General features: G+C 45.3%; 1 long non-coding RNA gene and 1 pseudogene across 3 annotated transcripts in view; both read right to left on the bottom strand.

Moving 5' to 3' along the window:
- The window catches only part of LOC309856038, a 1,055,650-nt gene that overhangs the window by 217,459 nt on the left and 814,567 nt on the right, over positions 1–23,624 (bottom strand). The window lies entirely within an intron of this gene.
- LOC309856809 (PWWP domain-containing DNA repair factor 3B pseudogene) lies at positions 1,531–23,622 on the bottom strand (annotated as a pseudogene). Of its 2 annotated transcripts, XR_014316618.1 has the most exons (4): positions 23,539–23,622; positions 20,549–20,696; positions 5,920–6,104; positions 1,531–5,198 (listed from the first exon to the last, which is right to left on the bottom strand). The product of XR_014316618.1 is annotated as a PWWP domain-containing DNA repair factor 3B pseudogene (transcript). The 2 variants fall into 2 exon arrangements; XR_014316619.1 differs by lacking the exons at positions 20,549–20,696; positions 23,539–23,622 and adding an exon at positions 12,403–12,494.

The following is a 23,624-nucleotide window of genomic DNA, read 5'->3' on the forward strand; positions in this document are numbered from 1 at the left end:
TGCCCTAAACGAGGTCTTTGCAGGGTATCCAGGAACAAGGAAGCTTCTCTAGTAGCAAGAGTTAGGGGCTGCTAATGCCCAGGTGAGGTTTCAGGGGATTCTGGGTATTCAGTGTTCTCATGCTCGTCATCTTAGTGTATCTCGGGGTTCCACTTTTTCTTTGTCAGATCCATACGTAAATATGGAGACCCCCGTAAATCCTGTGCATGCCATCTCCATGCGGCTCTGCCAGCCAACAATTAGGGTCAGGGCCGGATCTTCTACCATCTGCCTTATGACTGGAGGAGTGGAGGTCTCCTTAATCCAGTAGGTTAGGGTGGGTGACAGGTTGGGCTAGCCCATCAGACACACACACACACACACACCACACACACCACACACACACACACACACACACACACACGATAGAGAACCAGTTTAGGGCCATCTTAGAGCCACCTTAACCACTGCTCAGGCTGGAAGGTTTCTCAGCATCTACACAGCCAACCCCCCAAATCCAGCTGCACACCCCAAATGTGATCCTGGTTCAAGTGGAGAAGAGATGCATGTCCTAGACATGTCTGCCCTCTTCAGTGAATGCGTCAGGCATAAGTGACACCCCAGGAGGGACCATCTGCTCTCCCTTCACCCCAAACAAAGAGATACCCGCAATCTCCCAAGTATGGGAAAATCAGGAGTTCTGGTTTCACATCTAGGCCATCAATCCATTATGTTGATAAATATTTCTCATTAAGAACATGAGGCAGAGCATCACAGTCATCTTGGAAATGATGGACCCACCTGGGTCCCAGGGTTGCCATCTTTCTATGGCACCTGAAATTCATCCTCAGATCAGAGCCTTAAACCACATCTTACTTGCTCTACTGACTCACAGTGCTATGGAGGGAGGGATGGGTGGATGGATGGATGAGGTAGTGAAGGAAATATTAGAATGTAGAGCCAGATATGGCTATATGAGAAGGCTGAAGTTGAGTGATATATTTGATTCAGAGAGACACGATGTTTATAGGAGAAATAAAGTGTGTTGTTCCAGTGTACAGCATGGAGATGATGAGTTTCCAAGTACTTTTCAGGACCGTGAGGATGTCATGTGGATTAGCCCAGGCAGAATGCCTCAGGAGTCGTTGGCGTCTCTCAGGCAGAGTCCAAGGAAGGTTCTGATGGGCCTGAAGCTTACACAGTTTGGTAGGCCCTCTTCTAAAATTATAAAAACAAGCATGAAAGTGGGTATTTACTGAGGGTGAGAAGAAAATTCATAACGGACTTTAAAATAGGAGGACTAAATCACTGAGATTCCAAAATCGTGCGCACGTGCGCGCACACACACACGGATGTATGTGTGTGTACATACATTACGGTTATATATTTAGAGATACCAGCTATGTAGCTGTACAATCTAAAGTACAATGGAGCAGAAGATCAAGGTAAAAGATACAATGGTTTTATTGTGAATCAAAACAGCGAACTCTTGCAAATTTCACACACACACACACACACACACACACAAATCACGTGGCCATATGAATACATAACATGGGCCTGCGAGGGACAGTTGATTCCCTCTAAGAATAAAAATGCACTCAGGTTCGTGTTAAACCTTTAGTGTTTTCTTTCACACCAAGTTTTTAAAGTAAACTAGCTTTTGTGACATTCCCCCCCCCCCCCCAAAATGTTGTTTCAAGTTAGGATAACAATTCGTGGACTTCAGAATTCATCTTGTAGTTAGAGATGTTTCGTTGTATTCTGACAACAGCCATGTTTAGCCCCATGGAGGATTTCCCGTTGCCCGTTTCGGAGTTCCCATATCCTTGTCCATCTGTATTGCTCAAGCAGCCTAGTGGGACTTACCAGGCTGCCTTTATGACCGCTGGAACCTGTCCGGGCTCGTCAGCAAATAAGAAGAGAAGGCTTGCTTGGTTTGAGACAACGACTGTGTTTTAGGGGACACAGGTCCGGAACAAAGCGCATGCTTCCCTACAATGTGTGCCACTTAGATGGGCTCCTAGCAGTGAGCCTGGCTCAAATAGCTAAGCTTTGTGTATGATCACTCTCGTTGTCTTCCACATGGGGATAAAACACCACGTGTAAAGCATCTGGTCAGTTAGGAAGACAGCCAGGAGCCCGTTTTTAGGAAACCCTTTAGCCATCGAACAAGAGCTACTTCCCTAAGCGGAATCCGAGGGAAGCGTCGAGTCAACAATCTTGCACAGGCTGACCAAAGAAAGGTTTCCTGCACGTCGAGATTTCGTTCATCCACACGTGGACTGTGGGCAGATGACCCATTAACTTTGGATTCCAGACTGCCTTTCCAAGAACCATTTGAAGGTAGTGGCAATATATAGAAAACAAAACAGCTCTGCTGTTGGCTTCGCCCCTCAGGGCTATTTTTCCAAACAGATGAGCATGGCAGATCAAATTTAGGAATTACCTTGAGAAAGCGATCAGATCATTTATACTGAGGCCTTGCAGAAAGAATGAGAAATCCATGTGATGTTTCTGTAAACACCTATCTGAGATTTTTAAAAGCGATCGTGGCTCGATGTCTGACACCAGGGGTCTGTCACGTAGTAAAAGAATGTGCCCCCTATATTAAAGCACAAAGTACTGTCAAAAGCAACGTTATGAAAACATCTGGATAATTACACGTCCAAGCAAGTAGCGGGAAGTACAACTGTTTGCAGCACTTAACAAATTAGTTAAGCTTACAAACTAAAAACAAATGAACAGGTTAGCAAACTAATTAACAAGTTAGTTTGTGAAGCGTTTGGGAACCAGACATGATGACGGCCGTGCTACCCACAGGTGCTAGAGATGGATGCAAAAGGAATGCAGCATGTTCCCAGGGCCGCAAATTTACAGGATGTAATTTACATGCCGTACAGGATGGAAGGATCACACATTTCATACAGACAGGGCAGTGAGAGGTCTCCCTGCTAAAGTGTGGGCACAAGAAGAGTTATTTGGCTTTGCCCCTGGTTGCCGCTCTCTTTCTCATCCCCTTTACAATATTTTTATCAAATAGCTCTTTTTCCCGGTAATGCACCGGTGGCCCCTTTAGGTACTTTTGTTCTGCCTCCTCGTAACCTAATCCATCAAGTGCGGCAATTGAACAAATGATTGCTTCTGGCAGAAGAACTTCCAGAACAAAACTCACCTTGTCATCTCTTGCCAGAGTCAGCATTTTCTTGTCTATCTGTTTGTAGATTTCTTGTAAATGTCTTACCACGACATCCAACTGGTCTTCATCCTCCAGGTATGTTTCAATGCAGATCACGTACCGGCTTGAATTCAGAAATGATGCCAGCCACCTGGACTGTTTCCTGCCTTTGACGATGTCCAGGAGGTGGTGATCGGCTCCCTTTCTTTTCACAATGAAGTCCACGAGCTTCTGGTTGGCTCGGTCCCGAGCAGCCCTCATCCGGTCCGGGAGAATTTTCTTGTGGGGCCTCCTCCCACCCAGGGAGGCCTCCTCCTCAGAATCTTCCAGGTCGGCATAATTCACCTTTGGGAAATCGATCTCCACGTCCCCATCCTTGATGGCTTTCCTAATTGGGTAACTGATATCAGCGGCATAATAGTCCAGGAAAGAGCCCGCAAAAGACCCACGACCGAGCCCTTCTCTGTAGTGGGAAATCAGGGAGAAACACCAGTTCACACTATGCTCGTACACTTTCCCGGCTCTCTTCATGAGTTTTTCCTTCTCCTTACAGTCCAGATGTTTTAATCTTCGAAGAGGAACTTGAATGCCACTCATTTCACAGGGCATGTTTGCCTCAATCAAAAGCACCCTTGCGGTCTGCTCTGTTTGGCTGACACTCTTTACCACTGCTGGCCAAAATGGGTGATTTTGAAATTTAAACCAGACCATCATTCCTCCTTCAATGGGACAAGGCTCTTGTGGAAAAGCCATGCTTATCGGTTGCCCCATTTCCTTGCCGACATCCTTTCTAATAGCAGTGGTGGGGTTAATGGCCTTCGAGTTGACGGAAGGCTGAAGTCCTTGCAGCCCTTTCTCAAACTCTAGTACCTGCAGCTTCCTTTTTTTATTTGCCAGACGGAGTGAATAACGCAGCCTCGGAGGAGGGGCACTGGAGGGTGCCGCGGCACCTTCCAAGCCTGGCTTCCGGGGACCCTCTCCGTGGTCCTCAACATTCCCGGAGAGGGCAGAGCCTTCGGAGGAGACGGCCAGCGTCTTTGGGTAGGTGTCATGGGCCTCTTCTTTCAGAGCCTTGGGTACAGTGAGGTTGAAACCTGGTGGCGGAGATCGAAGGGTGCCTCCATCTTTAGCACCTGTACCCTCCTCCTTGACGGGGCAATGCAAGGCCCTGACTCTCAAGGTGTGCCTCTTTTCCTTGCCCTCTTTCTCATAATCTCCTTCTGCACGTGATGGGAAGTTTGGGTACACGCTGGAGCTTTGTGAGGGCTCCGCTCGCGTTTTCCTGGGAATAGGCGTGGCGGTTCTGTGTGCCTGTGGTTGGCCACCGCCTGGGGCGTCCTCAGTCTGTGAGCATACCAGCAGCGCTCTGAGTTTTTTGCTTCTCCTAAGACGCCTCAGTAAGCTCCCTTTGGGCTTCCGGAACTTTCTACGAGATCGCTTTTGTGGTCCCCTTTGGGACGCTTTTGTGGTCCCCTTTGTGGTCTCTGGATCATCTGATGCTCTTGCTGGACCCAAATTCGCTCTCTCATTCAGAATCTCTAGGGCCACTGCAAGAGCGTTTCTGTAGGGCACTTCCTGTCCTGGTGGGACACTGGCCTTCGGCTCGGCTATCAGCAAGGAGGCAACGTATTCAATCTGAGACTCATTTAGGATCTTTGTGTCTGCGGTTTTCACTTTAATTTTTTCATCTACTGAGAGTATTTCGACTTCGAGAAAAAGTGCCCCTTTCCTCTTATGTCTTGGTGAGGTCCTAGCTCTGGACAAAACCTTTGCGGGCCAAACGTGGCCTTTCCAATTGCATAGGACATACTCAGCATCCATTATGATTTGAGATTCCTCTCAAGAGGTAATTAAGAGAGGTCGAGAGGTCTGGCCATCACACCCACAGGCACGGCAGGTCTTCCCTAAAACAGTGTTCTTCACCACACCCTTTCGGCCTTAGGACCGCAAAGGGCTCCCAGCTTGTGTGGCCCGTCCTTCTTCACCTGAATCTCCCAGGGTCCCGGGAACTTGTGCTTTCAAGGGACTATGCTGGAGAATCCTGGAATGTGGGAAAGGAAAAGAAGAAAAGTATTAGGAAGCAAATTCCTTCTGTGAAAGTAGAAGAACGATGGTCAATGAGAACTGATAAGAGCGCAAACAAAGAAATAGAAAGAGTGTGTCTCCGACAGGGGGTAAACCCATGGCAGCTATCGGGCGGAAAAATACAGAAGATACCAGAGGCGTTTTATAACCGTCCAAACCCAACTTCTTGCCCTGCTTGTTACTACGGCGTATTCAAGAGCGTCTGTATGGGGAGGTGGGTGTCACTTCCCAGATCTCCTCTGTGTTACTGGACATCCTGCGCCTTCTGTGCTCCCTGGGGCTCATCCTGGGGGGATGCTTCGGTTTTCCTTTCCCTGGTGGGTGCTAATGCCACCCGGTGCACCCAAGGAAGCCAGAGGTGATCTCCAGCCTACAGACACTGAATGTCAGCACAATATCGTGTTCAGGAGCCTGAGCTTAGAATCCCCAGAGGCTCACGAAGGTCATCCTGGGGGTTACTGGTACCGTCCTTCGTCAGGATTGCTGCAGGCGTGGGCCATTGGCTGCGCCGTGCACATTTTCATTTCTCTGTGGTGGTTGAAAAGGCTGGTCCCCTGCCCCCGGCACCATTTGGGGTAAGAAAGTGACTGTAGGGCGAGGAGCAAAATAAACCACACTCCAAATGTCAACACGAAACGATTGCAAATGAAGTGTTTAGTAAAAGAGGAATGTCTTACAGGACACCACGTGGATCGGGGGGAGGCGAGGTTCTGTGAGCTGCAGCTCTTGATTCACACACTCCAACTGCTTGTCCGGCAGACCCTTGACTCTGTTCTGTGCTTCTGAAGTGCACTGTCCTTCCAGGGATCGAAGGACATCAACTGTAGATGCCCAGGACCTACCATATACCTCTAACGTTAATCTAGAAAATCAGAAAAGCAGATGGGGAATTAAGCCAACAAAGTGGGGATGGGTTTATCATTTTCCCTTCCCCAACTCTGAAATGCAGGCCATTCTGAAACAGAAAAAAAAAAATTAGTTAAATCTCATTTATAATGTGGACACGTCTATTTGCTTCCTTCTTTTGCGTTTCCAAAGTATTTCGACGTTAAGCTACTTAGTTTAGGCCAGTCCTCCTATTTCAGAACCGTGGGAACTACTGCTTTCATGATAGTCTTTTTGTCTGCCTTGGAAGCATTGATTTAATAGGAGCAGCCGGTGTGTGTGTGTGTCTGTCTGTGTGTGAGTGTGTGTGTGTGTGTGTGTGTGTGTAACAAAAATGGGGTCTATAATGTAAGCGTGTCTTGGTGTTTCTCAAGTAACATTAAATGGGTTTGTAGAGAACACAAAACGGGTGGGGAGATATTTACGGGAGGCCATACATGATAGATGCTTACTGTCAGTGTGATGGCATATGGGCCTGTCACACGTTTCCTATGCGTCCGTGTACACATGCCTGCACATATTGCCTAGGACTGACTACCTTTCTTCCCTCAAGCGCACATTGGATCACTGTTTCATGTGAATGCTGATTTTTTGCATGGTTTTTGTGAATCTCTTTACAATGCGGTTTCTTCTGACATTTTAAAAACTTTATTCAAATACATTTCAAACATTTAGATGTGTGTAAGGCAGAAAATGCAGTTGTTCTCTCAATCCCTCTCCCCGCCCCCCAAGAAATACCCTGTTAATGGGTCCTACTTCTCTGTATATACACTGTTCAAATGGGCATTATAACTCACAGATTTGAGCTCGTCCATTATCAGTTTCAAATGATATGTTTCATAGTACAAAATATTATTTCCCTAATAAATGCATGAGTGCACAACTTTTGTTCACACACACTCATAGATATAACAAGAAATGTATGGCGACTAACTATACCTACTTTGGGGATAGCCCGCACACACCTTTTCTTGCCAGAGTGTATGATCCCGCAGGTATTGTGTCCTCTGCTTTAGAGAACTCAGTGTGCCGGCTCTCAGAACACAGGTGTCATGTGAGGACACAGAACAAAAGGGAGAAGGAAAAACAGGTGACTCAGCCAACTGCAGTCTCCCTGCAGCAGGACCTGCCAGCCCCTCATACAGGAGTGCCTGAGTCACCTCATCTCCAACCAGATAGCTACCCGTCCCCAAGACACACCACACACACACACACACACACACACACACACACACACACACACGCACTCAGAGTAATGACGTTAGAGGCCCAAGATGCCTGATGTTGATGCATATAATCCATGCTTTCTGCTCTACACACGCATGCAAATGTTTCTGCTTCCGGAGCAGATGTCATTTTTAGCTCCTTTCAGTTCCTTATTTTGAAAATACACATGGAATTATCTAAACTGTTGTTTAAAATTATAAAGTGGGGAAAATGTTAAGCAGCAGTAATCTGATCACCGAGGAGGAATGCCAACTGCAACTATATGGGTCCAGAGACTCCCATCATTTTTTATTCTGTTTATACATATTTTCTGTAAGATATTAAAAAGGGCTTTAAAAACCATACCGCCTATTTGAATATCCTCTCCTATTCTCATTTGTGTACATCTATCTGTTCAACTAGGAATGTTGAATGCAATGGAGTAACTTTCAGCAGACAACCAAAATGTCAATGGCAGTTCATTCTCCGATGACCAAAGCAATGCACCCTTCAGAGAGGCAATCGGAAGGGAAGGGTGTTAAAGGAAAATATTAAATCCTACATGGCCTTCTCACCATATGCTTTGGCCCATTGCCCAGATAACTCCCATTAAGGGTTGGTACACAATGTTGCAAATGATTTCCCTTTTATCTTTCGTACTAACAGGAGCGCAGCTCTCTTCTTTCCCCCCAAAGATGTGTACAGGTGGGTGTATAGAAAGACAGATGACAGATAGATAGAGACAATGATATGTAAATCTTGATCCTCTTTCGCACACCAGGAACAATGTATTAAAAACAGAACCTTTGAATGACACTAAAGTAACCCCCCAATCCTCAGAGGGCTTGGATATGAAAATGTGTCCAGAATTTTAGTTTACAACCATATCAAACATGCCTGCCCAGTAAAAATAAATAGAATAAAACAGAAGGGGAGGGGCGCCTGGGTGGCTCAGTCAGTTAAGTCTCTGCCTTTGGCTCGGGTCATGATCTCGGGGTCCTGGGATTGAGTCCTGCATCTCAGGGCTCCCTGCTCAGCGAGGAGTCCGCTTTTCCCCCTCTCTCTGCCCCTCCCCCTCCCTCCCCCCACCCCCGCTTGCCCACTCGCTCTTTCTCTCTCCTCTCTGTCTGTCTGTCTGTCTCTTTCTTTCTCAAATAAATAAATGAAATATTTAAAAAGGAGCCTGGAAGGGAAATGGTACAAACAGCTCCTCCACAATCTATAACTTCACAGTCCATTCCGGACCATCAAGAAATAGAACCCTCAGACGGACCGGCTACGGCATTTAAGTCCTGGTAAACTTGTGTTCTATTCCATTTGCCCTTTGGTTAAGGAATGAAGAGAACTTGATGGCAATGGGTATTTATTTTTTCCAATCAACAGCCATGAGCTCTGGAAGAACTTTGTTGGAAGCTTTATTCTTCAACTCCTTTCCCCAGTAAGGGCTGTATAATCACTTCCAAGGAAAGAAGAAAACAATCCTCTGAAGGTCTTGTCTCAAAATAAGGGCACTTTCCTCGATATAATTCCCATACCACCCCACTCCCCAGAGGCAGGCCTTCTCTCACCTTTACCCCAACACCCACTCATTCCTTCCCTACAATGACTACTTATTTACCGGACTTTGGTTGTTGTTGTTGGGGCGGGGGGAGGAGGGGCATCAGGAGAGGGAGAGAGAGAATCTCAAGGAGGCTCCATGCCTAGTGTGGAGCCCGACGCAGGGCTCAGTCTCACGACTCTGATATCACGACCTGAGCCAAAATGAAGAGTGGGATGCTCAGCCGGCTGAGCCACCCAGGCACCCCTTGGACTTTCTTTCCCTTTAAAAAAAAAAAATTATTTATTTATTTGAGAGACAGAGAGAGAGAGAGCGCGCGTGCACAAATCGGGGCAGGGGAGGGGAAGAGACAGAGGGAGAAGCAGACTCCCCACTGGACAGGGAGCTAGGTTTTGTGATTTTGAACTGTCCCCCAAACATGGATATCCATTAAAAAAAAATGCTGGCAGTTGCCCCTTTTTATTATAAAGGCACATCTTATGTAATTTCAGTTATAAAAGAAAATACGTTCTTGCCTATTTTTGCACCTTTCCAGTGCCAGATGAATTCAGCATGAACTAGTTGTTTTGGGGGTTTTATTTATTTATTTATTTATTTTCAGTGTAACAGAATTCATTGTTTATGCACCACACCCCGCGCTCCATGCAATCCGTGCCCTCCGTGGTACCCACCACCTGGCTCCCCCAACCTCCCACCCCCCGCCCCTTCAAACCCCTCAGATTGTTTAAAAAATATTTTTATTTACCTATTTGACAGAGATCACAAGTAGGCAGAGAGGCAGACCGAGGGCGGTGGGGTGGGAAGCAGGCTCCCCGCCGAGCAGAGAGCCTGATGTGGGGCTCGATCCCAGGACCCTGAGATCATGACCTGGGCCAAAGGCAGAGGCCTAACGCACTGTGCCACTCAGGCGCCCCACATGTGAAAGTTTTTAAGCATTCATCGGGTTTGAGTTCCATTTGTAGAATAACGGAATGGGATTTGATATCTTCAAACCTTTCCCTTATGTTGTTCACTAGTTGCGTAAATTCACAGAGGTCATGCCTGCTTGGAAATCTGGACTATTTTTGTACAAACACTTAAATGGAAAATATTACAGGCTGGAAAATCATGACCTGGCCTCAGTTTTCTCTAAGAAGTGAAACAGTTAGGCTTGCTTCTTACCTACAAATGATCAGCTACAACACTAAATACACATACACCTTCAAATTGCCAAGCTCTGCCTCCCAATTTTTCCTTAAGGAAGGAGGAACCGCAGCAGCTACGCCTGCAGGCACACACCACCAAGAGCCATCTACTCAGAGAAGGAGAAGCAGGAGTGCTTGAGCAAAGAACTATACAAAAGTCAAGGTTTCCCCCAGGGCCTTGTTTTAAGACTAGAGTGGGGGGGGGCTTCCCTCCCTTGCCTTTCGCAGACTCAGGTGGTTTCTCCTATCAAGTAGGCCAACTTTCTTCCAAAGGTGCTCTGTTACCCCTCCAGCTCCTATTACCGGCCACGGGGAGACCTCCGCCACCATCCATAACACTAATGAAATCACGCGCGGCATTGGGGTTGAAAAATATCAAGGACATCCCCCTCTTTCCTGCAGGTGAGACCTCCATAGCTACTCATATCCAGGTGAGTGGACAAGGTGCGTATTTCAGAACGTACCGATTTCCCTGTGTCGTGCGCAAGAAGAAAAAGGTGCCCTCGTTCACAAGAGAAGTCATTGCTCTGTAGCTTGTCACGACAACATTGGATGTGTGCCAGGTGCTTGCTACCCAAGGGGAAAGACTAACAATCCTATAATCTAAGCCAACAAGGGTGTGTTATGTCTCCAACACAAAGACTGATGCAGACCTTCACGTACTGACTCAGGAAAAAAAATTCAGACCAAAACAAAAACAAAAACAAAACAAAACAAAACCCCCCACATACCAAAAACCAAAAAACCAACCAACCAACAAACAAAAAAACCCCCAAACCAAAAAAACAAACGACTAACTAGAGGCCAATTAAGTACCAATAATATCCTTTATGTAAAGCACACATTCACACGGAGAACAACAATATATACTTCATCTTAGGATACAAAAGACATGTAAATGCAAGAGAAAAGTCTAGAATGGTAAACAGAAATGTCATGGCATTGTTTCACCGAAAAGAGAAGAAGAAAAAGGATGGGAGTGTGTGGTGAGTGAGGGTATACATCATCGTTTTTCAAATGTTTTAAGATATTACAGGGAGGACAAATTTATGTATACCTAGGCACCAAAACCTTGCTTTACAAAGATTCTAAGGAGATACAAAATCAAATACTGGATGTAAGTGAACAAAAAAGGAGGCAAGCAAAGCGGTACCATACCACTGCAGAGAAAGCCGTGAGAATAGACTTGAAATGCCTTTGAGGTATATTTTATATTGATCAAAGGAAATATCCATTATTAAAATGTATATATTTAACCACATAAGAGATATTGTATTGCAGTCCAAGAAGAGAGAAGTGTTGCTGAATGTATGAAGGAACAATAGCCAACAGTGCTCCAAAACAAAGAAAAACTATCGGGTGGTATACTGATATGCCAACCTGCGAACATAACACACTTTCTCCCTTCCCACTCCCCCCGTCACGCGTGCACGTGCCCGCGTACACACACACGCACACGCACACACACACACACACACACACACACGAAAAAACACACACAAACAGGTCTCGGCTCATCATAGTAAAACTTCTAGAAACCAAAGGGAAAAGAACTGCCTTAAGAGCAAAGAGAGAAAAACAAACATGACTAACAGGTGATATTCCCTTATTGTTTTAATTAGAGAGAGCTTGACAGAATTATTTGGAGACCAAAAGAGAAAGAAAAACAAAAACAAAAACAAAACCAAAAAGCAACAGTGAGACCAGAGCGCCATGACAGGAAGTGTGGGCACTTGTAGTTCTGGAGAAACCAAGGGATGGTATGATGGTTCTGAGAAGCCATGACCTCTGAGGAGGAGACCTCAGAGCTTGGGCTCAGACCTTGTCTTTTAGGGATGTTTCTCAGTTTGTGTGTGTGTCAGCTACTCGGGGTGAGCACAGTATTATCCCCAAGGTTACGCAAAGTAACATTAGATTTTTCCAATCCTACCCATCTCCCTCGTTTGCTGACTCCTGATGTTCTCTCTCATATCGTACACATAGTAACTTTACTGTAAGTAGGTGTAAATGAGTAAACTTATGTCCTTAAAGGTTCATGGGACAATTGTTAAGCAGAGGTACACAATGAGAAATATTTGGGGATCTCTGTTTTCAAGAACTGAGGTAACCATGCCCTTGTGCAATGCTGTCACCTCAGGAGAGCAAAATGGGACTGGGGTGTGACAGGTTATTCAATCCCCTTAGCCCCCCACAAGAAGAGCTGACATCCTCTCTTACAAAACAGGAGGGATTAGAGCTCTTAATGTCCAAAGACAGCGTGTGTCTTAAAGACCACACGCTGGCAACACACACACACACACACACACACACACACACACACGACTCACATTGATAGCAGACACCGACTAGTCTCGATGTTTCAAGAGTTACTCCATCTCTCCAGTCTGTAAATATCCTTGTTAAATGTTTCTGCCTCCAGGAAAGAATGGCCTGCCCCAGTTGTCATGGAAACCAGAATGTCATCAAAACGTTCTCCCTGATGTTAGCTTTCTATGGAAACGAGGAAGTACTAACACATCCTCAGATGCAGAGCACTGATGTCACTCTCAGTCAGTTACACCCTGACCAACCGAATGAATGAGTGAGTGAGTGAGTGAGTGAGTGAGTGAATGAATGAATGAAATATTAGAGACAACACCCTATGTTCTGAGAAAAGGTATTGAGGGCAGGAGAGTTCTTGGAAAGTGGATTATGGAGGAAATAAAGTAGAAAGATAACAGCTTCTGTTTTCCCGTCACACACACACACACACACACACACACACACACACACACACACACACCTGGAATCCAGGTCCTGTTAAGGGCCTCCTTTCAACCTGCCAGGACACATGAGGCCAGGAGTATTTGTGTAGGTGGGATCCAAGGACTCTCAGTCAATTTAAAATGACCCAAGAGGAGAAATCGTGTGAGGATGAAGGACTTGGATGTCTGTCAGTGAAAGGCAAACTAGAAGCTCAGGACCAAATGACCCTGAGTCTACAGTTGGACAAGTGTGTATTGACAGGGCTTTCAGGACACCAGTGATTCCTGAGAAGAGACACAACTCCCCCAAATGTCTTTGATCTAGGACGATAGGGAGACAGAGATGAACCTCTCACATTTGGGATCTGTGCTCAGATTTGGGATCTGTTCACAGAGATGAACCTCTCACATTTGGGATCTGCTGCAACCACACTGACAATGAATACTATGCTCAGAGACAGGGCTCCTACCATCAGGGCACACAGCACCCACTTCCTCTCCCATAGTCATTTACATTAGGGGGCAGAGCCACCCTGTGATGTAGCTCTTCCTCCTGGTAATGAGCTCCAGGCAATTCTTCTGTGGCCAGTCCTGGACAGTGATGTGCTGGAGACGGGCCCTTGGGAGGGGAGAGTACAATTCCAATGTCCAGGGTTTTCCCATTTCTGTGATATAAAGACTCCCATTATGGCCAACTTCAAGCCACTGACATGAGGTCACGGAATGCTGATTTGGCAAGTGATGCCCCCAAATCAGCCCCTCATGAGATGATGATGATTCCAGACAGACCCAGCACAGCCCTAGACCCCAGATTCTGGAGCCAGACAAAGCCCTCCCATTCTACATGCGATCCAAGAGAGACGTGCAAGCGGGACTTTTTTTCTTTCTTTCTTTTTTTTTTTTTTTTTTTAAGATTTTACCTATTTATTTGACAGAGATCACAAGTAGGCAGACAAGCAGGTAGAGAGAGGCGGGGAAGCAGGCTCCCCGCTGAGCAGAGAGCCCGATGCGGGGCTCGATCCCAGGACCCTGGGATCATGACCAGAGCCAAAGGCAGAGGCTTTAACCCACTGAGCCACCCAGGCGCCCCAAAGCTGGTCTTTTTACATAACCGTGTGCCAACTGAATGAAGGCTTTCCCCAGGTTCTTAGTGTAGAGGAGAGGGAGAAAGATACCGAGACCCCCTCCCCCCAACCCCCATGTAGCCTGTGTAGGTTTTGGGGAGGGAAAATAGTTGGGTGCATCCATGGTCGAGCTTTTCAAATCAGACATGCTCGAAAGACCGACGCAGGTTTGAGTCGCAGGTCTGCGTCTCCTCGCCTGTGTGACCTTTGCGCTGCGCCCTAACGTCCCTGTTCCCTAGGCTCCGTTTTTCTCAAATCAGCTAATAGTGTCTCTGCTCTCCAAGGGCTGATCCTCATGAAGGAACAGCAGACTTCGGCAGTGCCCAGTGGTCATTCTGGGAGGCCTTGGGGGTGGTCCCTGAGAACCCTCTGGAGGACCAGGGAGGTCTTCTTCTCCCTACGCAGTATCAGTGACTCTGGATGGCTTGGTTGCCTTTCCATTGAAACAACAGATTGCAAGAGGTGAAGTGAAGAGGCAGGTAAGAAAATCCAGGTCCTTCCTATTCAGGAAGGTATTAAATAGATTTGCAATGATGTAAAACAATGCCATACTTTTAACACTTCTGTTTGTTTTCAAAAATGTGATTTTCTTTCCCGAAGCATATTTACGTGTAAGCAATCATAGGCTTAGTATTATTTTTTTTTTAATTTTTTATTTTTTATAAACATATATTTTTATCCCCGGGGGTACAGGTCTGTGAATCACCAGGTTTACACACTTCACAGCACTCACCAAAGCACATACCCTCCCCAATGTCCATAATCCCACCCCCTTCTCCCCAACCCCCTCCTCCCAGCCACCCTCAGTTTGTTTTGTGAGATTAAGAGTCACTTATGGTTTGTCTCCCTCCCAATCCCATCTTGTTTCATTGATTCTTCTCCTACCCACGTAAGCCCCCATGTTGCATCACCACTTCCTCATATCAGGGAGATCATATGATAGTTGTCTTTCTCTGCTTGACTTATTTCGCTAAGCATGATACGCTCTAGTTCCATCCATGTTGTCGCAAATGGCAAGATCTCCACTCCAAAACTGCTAGAACTTATACAGGAATTCAGTAAAGTGTCAGGATATAAGATGTGGGCTTAGTATTATTTTTAAATGAATACGTTAAAATGGGACTGCTTAGGTTTTGTTTCGTCTTGTTTTTTTTTTTTTCCAAAACACTTCAACATTTTATTATAGTGGTCAAAGAAACACTATGTTTAAGTAAAATATTTCTTTACTGCACTGAGATTCACATAACATTCTAGAGCATACCATTCAGTGGCATGAAGTAAATTTGCAGTGTTGTGAAACCATCACCTCTTTCTCCTTAACAGAACATTTTCACAAGTTCTAAAGGACATCTCACGCCCATCTTAACACCCAGTCACTCCTCACTCCCACCGGCCCCCAACCCCTGGCAACCACAAATCTACGTTCTGTCTTTATGGGCTGGCTTATTCTGAATATTTCATATGAATGCAATCACACAATATGTAACCTTTTGTGTGTAGCTTATCATACGCAGAATAATCATTTTAAAGTTCATCTACATTGCAACATTCCCTTTTGTGTCTGCGTAATATTCTGTTGTATGGCGAGTCCACCTTATGTTTATCCAGTCACCTGTTGATAGAAAACTGGGTTGCTTCCACTTTGGGCTGTTTTGAATAGTGCTACTATGAACATACGTGTTCATGTGTTTTTTTGAATGCCTGTTTTAAACTGGGGGGTGTGGGGATATCTCTGCTGCACCATATGCTAATCGTATGTTTAAGCTTTGGGGGAACCACCAAACTGTTTTTATTTTTATTTTCTTTTGAAGATTTTGAATCTTGGAACACTACATCAAAAACTAATGGCGTACTGTATGATGACTAACATAACATAATAAAAAGTAAGTAAATAAAAGCTAGAGCAAAAAAAATAAATAAATAAAATGAAGATTTTGTTCATAGCAGCAATGTCCACAATAGCCAGACTGTGGAAGGAGCCAATTTGCCCTTCAACAGACGGATGGATAAAGAAGATGGGGTCCATACACACAATGGAATATTGCGCAGCCATCAGAAAGGATGGACGCCCAACTTTTGCATCAGCATGGGTGGGACTGGAGGAGATTATGCTGAGTGAACTAAGTCAAGCAGGGAAAGTCAATTATCACATGGTTTCACTGACTTGTGGAGCATGAGGAATAGCACGGAGGACGTTGAAAGAAGGAAGGGGAAACGTAGGGGGAGAAATCGGAGTGGGGGACGAAGCACGAGAAACTGTGGGCTCTGGGAAACTGAGGGTTTTAGAAGGCAGGGGGGTGGGGGGATGGGTGAGCCTGGCGATGAGTATTAAGGTGGGCACGGATTGCATGGAGCACGGGGTGTTTTATGCAAACAGTGAATCATGGAACACTACATCGAAAACTAATGATGTACTGCAGGGTGATTAACATAAATTTTTTAAAAAGTTTTCATTTATCTGACAGAAAGAGAGAGAGCATGAGCACAAGCAGGGGGAGATGCAGAGAGAGAGAGAGAGAGAGAGAGAGAGAGAGAGAGAATGAGAGAGGGAGAGAGGGAGAAGCAGGCTCCCCGCCAAACAGGGAGCCCACCACAGGGCTCGATCCCAGGACCCCAAGATCAAAACCTGAGCCAAAGGCAGATGCTTAACCATCTGAGCCACCCAGGCGCCCCTCCCCAAACTGTTTCTAATGGTGGCTGTACCATTTTAAATTCCCACCAGCAGTGTATAAGTCTTCCAACTTCCCCACATTCTCAAGAGCAGTTTGTTATGTTCCCCCTAATGTTAGACATCCTAATGGGTGTTAATACCTATTGTTAGGTTTTGATTTGCAATTCCTAATGACTAATCATATTGAGCATACTATCATGATAGCCATGTGTATATCTTTCTTGGAGAACTATGTTTTCAGATCCCTTTCCCATTTTTATCATTTGCTTTGTCATTTGGTTGGAGTTGTAAGGGTTCTTTATATAATCTGGTTACTAGACTCTCCCTAGACATATGATTTGCCAGTGTTTTCTCCCATCTTGTAGGATACCTTTTCTCTCTCTCTCTCTCTCTCAACATTGTCTTAAAAAAAAAAAAAAGCCCTTCTGTTTTATTATTTATTTGACACAGAGAGAGAGAGAGACAGCGAGAGAGGGAACAGAAACAGGGGGAGTGGGAGAGGGAGATGCAGGCTCCCCGCTGAGCAGGGAGCCCGATGCGGGGCTCCATCCCAGGACCCCAGGATCAAGACCTGAGCCGAAGGCAGACACCTAACTGACTGAGACACCCAAGTGCCCCTCAATAGTGTCTTTTAATGCAAAAATACTTTCATTTTGATGAAGTCCAACTTACCTATTTTTTTTTTCTTTTGTTGCCTTTGGTCTAATATTTAAGAGATCCAAGGTCATGAAGGTTTACTATGACATTTTATTCTGGGAGTTTTATAATTTTAGCTCTTATATTTAGGCGTTCTGTGTGTGGTGTGACTATAGTGTCCAACTTCATTCATTTGTGTGTGGATATACCATCGTCCCGGGGGCCCTTGCTGAAGAGAAGATACTTAACCCTCCCCTCCCCCTGCTGGAGGGTCATCCTCAGTCACCTCTCACCCAACACACTGGTGAGCTTACAAGAGCCAGTGAAATGTTGAACAGCATAAGGAAGGGAATTAGAAACAAAACATATTTCACTGGCTAAGCGTTAGCCCGCTAACTTGAAGTAGTCAGTATGAAAGAGGGGTTGGACGGAGTAAAATATTGAAGCTTTGCTTCTAAATCTTAGATGAAAGAAGTAAAACGAGTGACTAAAACCAGGAAGGAAAAAAACAAAACAAAACAAAACAAACCCAAACAACCCAGGGCTAGTAGCAAATTAAGGCAGGAACAAAAAAGTGAAGTGCTAAAGGAAAATAATATAGGGGAAGAGTGGGAGAGAGAGGAAGAGAGAAGGAAGGAAGCGGAGAGCATCCCCCAATTTCAAACTGTATCGCATGTCTCAGTAGGAGAAGGACGTATGAATTCCATTTCCTCCGTAAGTTTTATATTCTGTGAAAATTATTCTACCATGAGTATTGATTGCTTTATTAGTTAGAAGAAAGACTTAACAGTAGAATTGTATTGAATTGTTTTTGGAAAGTGGAACTTTTTTTTATTAACTAACCTCTGGAGAGACACATTGAAAATTCATGAACTCCTCCTGTAAGAAATCAAAACATGCGTGGTGCAATGGTCTACAGATAGGAGTCATCCAATACCTGTGTTTTTGTGTAGTCGGGTGACAACTGAGATGCATCCGTTTGAATTCCCCTTAAACGTTTAGTACAGACAAATTCAAGTTTGGTGTTGGAAAAAGTCAAAAGATGTCACAACTCAATCTTGGTTATTCATGGAGCAGATACTCCCCTAATGTCCTCTGTTCCTATTTCTTTCCTGTTTTCAGGTTTTTTTTTTTTTAATTTTGATATACTATTTTTATTATATGTATGTATGGGTTTTTCATGTTTTTAATAGTTTTCTAACATCCATGGACTACATTTGCAAAACAAAGACAGTGGTGTTAGGAAGCCACCAGATGGAGATGTTGAGCTGCCGTTGTTAATGACAGTCAGGTCCTCCTTGACAAATACAGTGGTTCCAACTTTAGTCGGGTTGAGAGCAACCTGGAGAATTTATTTAAAATGCAGATTCCCAGGGCCCGCCCACACAGTTGATTGGGCAGGCCTTGGGCAGATCCAAGGAATCTGGACTTTTTAACCCTCTCTTTTCCGTGATTCTGATACAGGCGATCCCATGCACCACACTTTGAGAAACTCAGATGTAAATGGCCATTGGAACCATGGGCATACATGGAAGCATTTAGGGAAAGGGTATAAGTTGAGAAAAGAACCACGTAAAACCAAGTCCTGAGGAATGCCATCACGTGAAGGCTCATTTGAAAAGAAGGAGCTAGCGGGATGCCTGGGTGGCTCGGTCGGTGAAGCGTCTGCCTTCGGCTCAGGTCATGATCTTGGGGTCCGAGGATGGAGTCCCCTGTCAGGCTCCTTGCTCAGTGGGGAGCCTGCTTCTCCCTCTCCCTCTGCCTGCCTCTCTGCCTGCTTGTGAACCAACCCCCCCCCCCCGACAAATAAATAAATAAGTTATAAATCAATCAATCAATCAATTAAATAAAATACATAAAAGTAAAATAAAACAAACAAACAAATAAAATCTTCAAAAAAGAAAAGAAAAGAAAAGAAGGACCTAGCAATGGTAATAAGAAGTTGCCAGAATGAAAGGGGATAGCAGGAGGGTATGCAGTTATGGAGGCCAAAGGAGAACAGGGAGAGTGGAAGGAAAAAAAGAAGAGAGGGGTCAACCAGAACTGTACGCAGTTTTTTTTTTTTTGCTTTTATTCAAACATCTGTCATCCTCTCTGACTTCTGTGGGAGAAATACTGCCTTAAAAGATAAGAGTGCCCTTGAGACATTTGACATACCCTCAATAATTCGTATACTTAAACGGTACGCTTCCCATCCCGAATCCACGTTTGTTAATGAAATGTTATATGTAATCCTGATGATGAAAATATTTGTTTTTTATGCTTTCAAATATACGGCAGGCACAAGTTTGCATTCAGTGTTTGATATTCAGGAAACTGTGTACCAGTGGCTAAAAGAAGTGGCCATAATAATGGCCAAATAATAATTATTATAACATACTCACAATTAAATAGAATTAATTATGAACATTAATGTCATTATACTGTTACTAACACTTGAGTGCTTGCCTTATATTATTGAGTGCCCTTGAGTGTTTTTATGCATTACTTCCCTTAATTTCACCCCAAATATGATGAGACAAATACTATTGCTGTGCCTTTAAGATAGTAAGAAAGTCAGCGAGGCTTAGAGAAGTCAAGAGATTAGCTCACTGCCTCACAGTCCATAAAGTGGGATGGCCTTGTTTAATTTCATGCTGGACTTTCAGTTCAGGCTTTGAGCATTTTTGTGAGTTTCCCTTTAAGAAAACCCAATGTAGTCAAGTTTTACATTAATTTTAGAAAGGCACAGGTTTCAGGGTCTTCCAGCTCACCACCTAAATCCTTGCACTCCTCTCCACCTAAAATCCTTGCACTCCTGTAAAATCTTGCAGTCCTGGGCCCCCAGTTAGGCATCCTTTCCCAGCTTTCCTTGCTGTTAGGTGTGACTGTGTGACTGAGAGCCAGGCAATGGGATGTCAGCGGAAATGATGTGTGCCACGGCCAGACCAGACTTGTAGAAACCTTGTACCTGGTGCACCTCTCTGCTCTTTTCCCCTTTGAGCAAACTGCAAAGCGGGCCACCTCCAGGGCAAACGTGGAGGCCACGTGTTGAACGTGGCAGACTTTCTGACAGCCTGGGTCCCTGTAGACGTGCACGGATAATGCCCACCAGGAGGACATACTCACTTTCCCGGAAATGTTACAGGAGAAATAAACGAAGTAGTTTTGAGTCATTAAATGTGTTTGGGCTTAACTGTTACAGTGAACAGTCCACCGCACCTGATACGAGTTGGGTAAAAAGAAATTTCAGTTATGCACTGCTCTATCATTATGAATTGCATTTTACTGCATTTTGAATAGTGGCTCAGACAAATACCTTTATTCCTGGTGACACGCAGTAGGAATACGTCATTCAGCGCTGGTACCACAGCTCAAGGAGCCAGGATCTTTCTTCCTTCTTGTCCCTCTATGCTTAGCTGTGGCTTTTGTCTCCAAGGACACGGACGTTGTATCCGTATTGCTGGCTGGCAAGAGAAAGGGGAAAGATCAAAGCGGGGAACTAGCTGCGTCTTTCCAGTTCAAGAAGCTTTCCTAGGAAGGCCACCGGTGTCATCTGGGACAGGAGCTGGACTGGGCCATGTGCTTCCCTCTCTATGCGATGGGGTCAAGGTTCTGGTAGCAAGGATGAAAGGGTGAAGGATGGAATGCTTAGGTGGGTACAGGACCCTCCACAGCACTTACCTTACGTTATCTTTATCAATTACCCAAAACCCTTGTGGCAGCTTCCTACAAATTCAGATTTCCCCTCCTCGTGGCAGCCATAGAGCATCAGAATGTCCCTGAAAATTTGGAACCGGAAAATCGTTGTTGAACTACCGATCTCTGCCCTGCCGAGGATAGCCCCCTTGTGCTTGTCACCTGGTCTGGTCTGCACGAACTCTTCAATGGGTTTGTCATTTCATAACCTTTAGGTGCCCTCCAAAATGTCAAAAATAGTACCTCCCCCATTAACTTGTTTTGAAATTTACGTCAAAAACAACAACTTTGTAAAGGACCTCCACGTCTACAGTGACACTCTTCAAACCATTTTCTGTGTTACTGGAAGAGACAACACTGCTGGAGATCATGATTTACAGCTGAAGATGTGGTTTATTCTCAGAGAGGCAAAGTGACACAAAACAGTGACGGGCAAGGGCCAGGGGACAGCAACGGGTCAAAATACCAAAGGTCTGGCCCTAGCCCTACTGCGCAGCTCTGCAAACTTGGGTAAACATTTGTACTCTTTGATCCTCATCCTCTTAAATTATAATCTGGACTTACACTAATTCATCTTCCAGAGGGTTATTGAGGTAATTAAATGAGTCATGGGTATGTATACTTTCAAAGGGCAGTAAAGCCCACAGAAGTGCTGTTGGTTTTTTTTTTTTTTTTTTTTTTTTTTTTTTAATGGGCAGACAGTGGCCAATATGCATTGTAGGTTCCAAATCTGGTTGGTAGAGTTGTGCAGGTTTCCCTCATGGTCAAAGTGAGGCAACATAGTACAGTCTCATTAGCACGCAGATGATTGGATGACAGTGCAGTGAGAGGAGAGAGGCAGCACAAGTCACGGTGGCAGGCAAAGGAAGGAGTGTCAAGCAAGACCCAACAGAGAAGCTGGCTGAGCTTGTTCAAAGGCCCAGTGGCAGGAAACAGCAATGGTGTGCTTGAGGAAACTGTAAGAAGCTCAGAATGGAGAGGACAAAAGGGGAGTCAAAGGAGTCAAGACGCTAAGTGTCCTCATATGTAGAGTAGACCCTCTTGTGGAGGCTGTGAGGAACGGCTGAAGAAACTTAGGCATCACAGTGTAAGCTAATATTCCCGGATTCAGAGTCAGACGGATCTGACTTAGAATCTTCATTCTAGCAGAAGCTGTGGTTTTGGCGCGGGATAAACGAAATGACCGGTGGAACAGGATAGAGAAGCAGAATCAGGGACATAGAGAATGTTGACATATGACAGACATGGCACAGCTGACAGCGGGGAAAGCGGGCACCATTCAATAAAGGAAGATGACACAATTATTTTTTCATGGGAGGAAAAAAGCAATTAGATCACTTTCTGACAGGGAACACAAAAATCAAGTTAGCATGAACAAAGACTAAAAAAATGCAAAGTAACACCTTAAAACAATTTTAAGAAAATGTAGGAGAAAACTTTTATGACCTTAGGGTTCAGACAATTTCATTCTAAAAGGCCCAGGAGGCAAGGGGAAGAAATGGATAAATTGGAAAACAACAACGCTTAAAACGTGTGTTGATAAGGACGTTATCAACACAGCGCCCAGGCAACCCGTGGAATGGATAAAAATAATTCCAAACAGTCTATCTGATAAGAGATTAAAATCCTGAACACATGAAGAGGTCCTATGACTCAGCCACAATGGGAAAAGGAAAAAAAGACAGATTAAAAAGTTGGCAAAGGACTTGACTGGACATTTCTGCAAAGAAAGTATGCAAATGGCCAATAAGCACATGAAAGGATGCCGAACATGAGTAATCAGCATCGAGGTGCAGATCAAAACCACGAGGAGGTGGCACTTCACACTCGTTGGGATGCCTGTTACCAAACAAACCAACAAAATGCAAACAAACAAACAAACAAACAAAAAACAACCCTCTCGCCCCCCCCCCCAAAACCCAACAGAATAACAAGTGTTGGCGCAGAAGTGGAGAAACGGGAACTGCTGTGCTCTGCTGGTGGGATTGTAAACAGGTCATTACCGGCTCTGAGCTCGTGGACTCCTTTAAGCGCTGCGAAACACCCTTGCACGTATGCCAGGCATCAGAGTGTTCCCAGCATCACTGCTTTTCGGGGCTCTAAAGTGGAAAGTATCCACATGTGCACGGACAAGGCAATGGATGAACGGACTGGGGAGCCGTCCCACAGTGGCGTGCGCTGCCGCAGGGAAGAGGAGAGCAGTAGGGCTCCGTGGGATAGTATAGACACTGCTAGGACGCAGTGTCGGGTGAAGAAGGGAGTGGCGGGGCACGAGGCAGAACGTGATACAGTTTATTGTACCATCCGGGCAGCACACCAGGAGGCCAGGACCGTCAAGGATACATACACGGGTCTCTAAAACAAAACAAAAACCAACCAGCCGACCACCCCAAACAACGACGACGACAATGACAACAAAACCCAAACAAATAAACAAACGAACGAACAAAACACCCTAGAAAGCGGGGCGGGGGTGGCTTACACAGGGCAAGCAGGAGGATGGCTATTCCTCTGGGAGTGGAAGCAGTGGGTGGGAAGGGCCCCGGGAGGACACGGAGCGGGAATTGTCCAAGTGTCCCAGGTCAGGAAGGTGGAGGCTTGAGCACCGACCTGTTCCACACTCCCGTATCCTTTTGTGATTTCCGCGGAAGATGACCTGTGTAACGTCCTTGAACCGCAGCCGGGTCCTCGGACCT

The sequence above is a fragment of the Mustela nivalis genome (genome assembly GCF_964662115.1).
Source record: "Mustela nivalis genome assembly, chromosome: X".
Lineage (NCBI taxonomy): Eukaryota > Metazoa > Chordata > Mammalia > Carnivora > Mustelidae > Mustela > Mustela nivalis.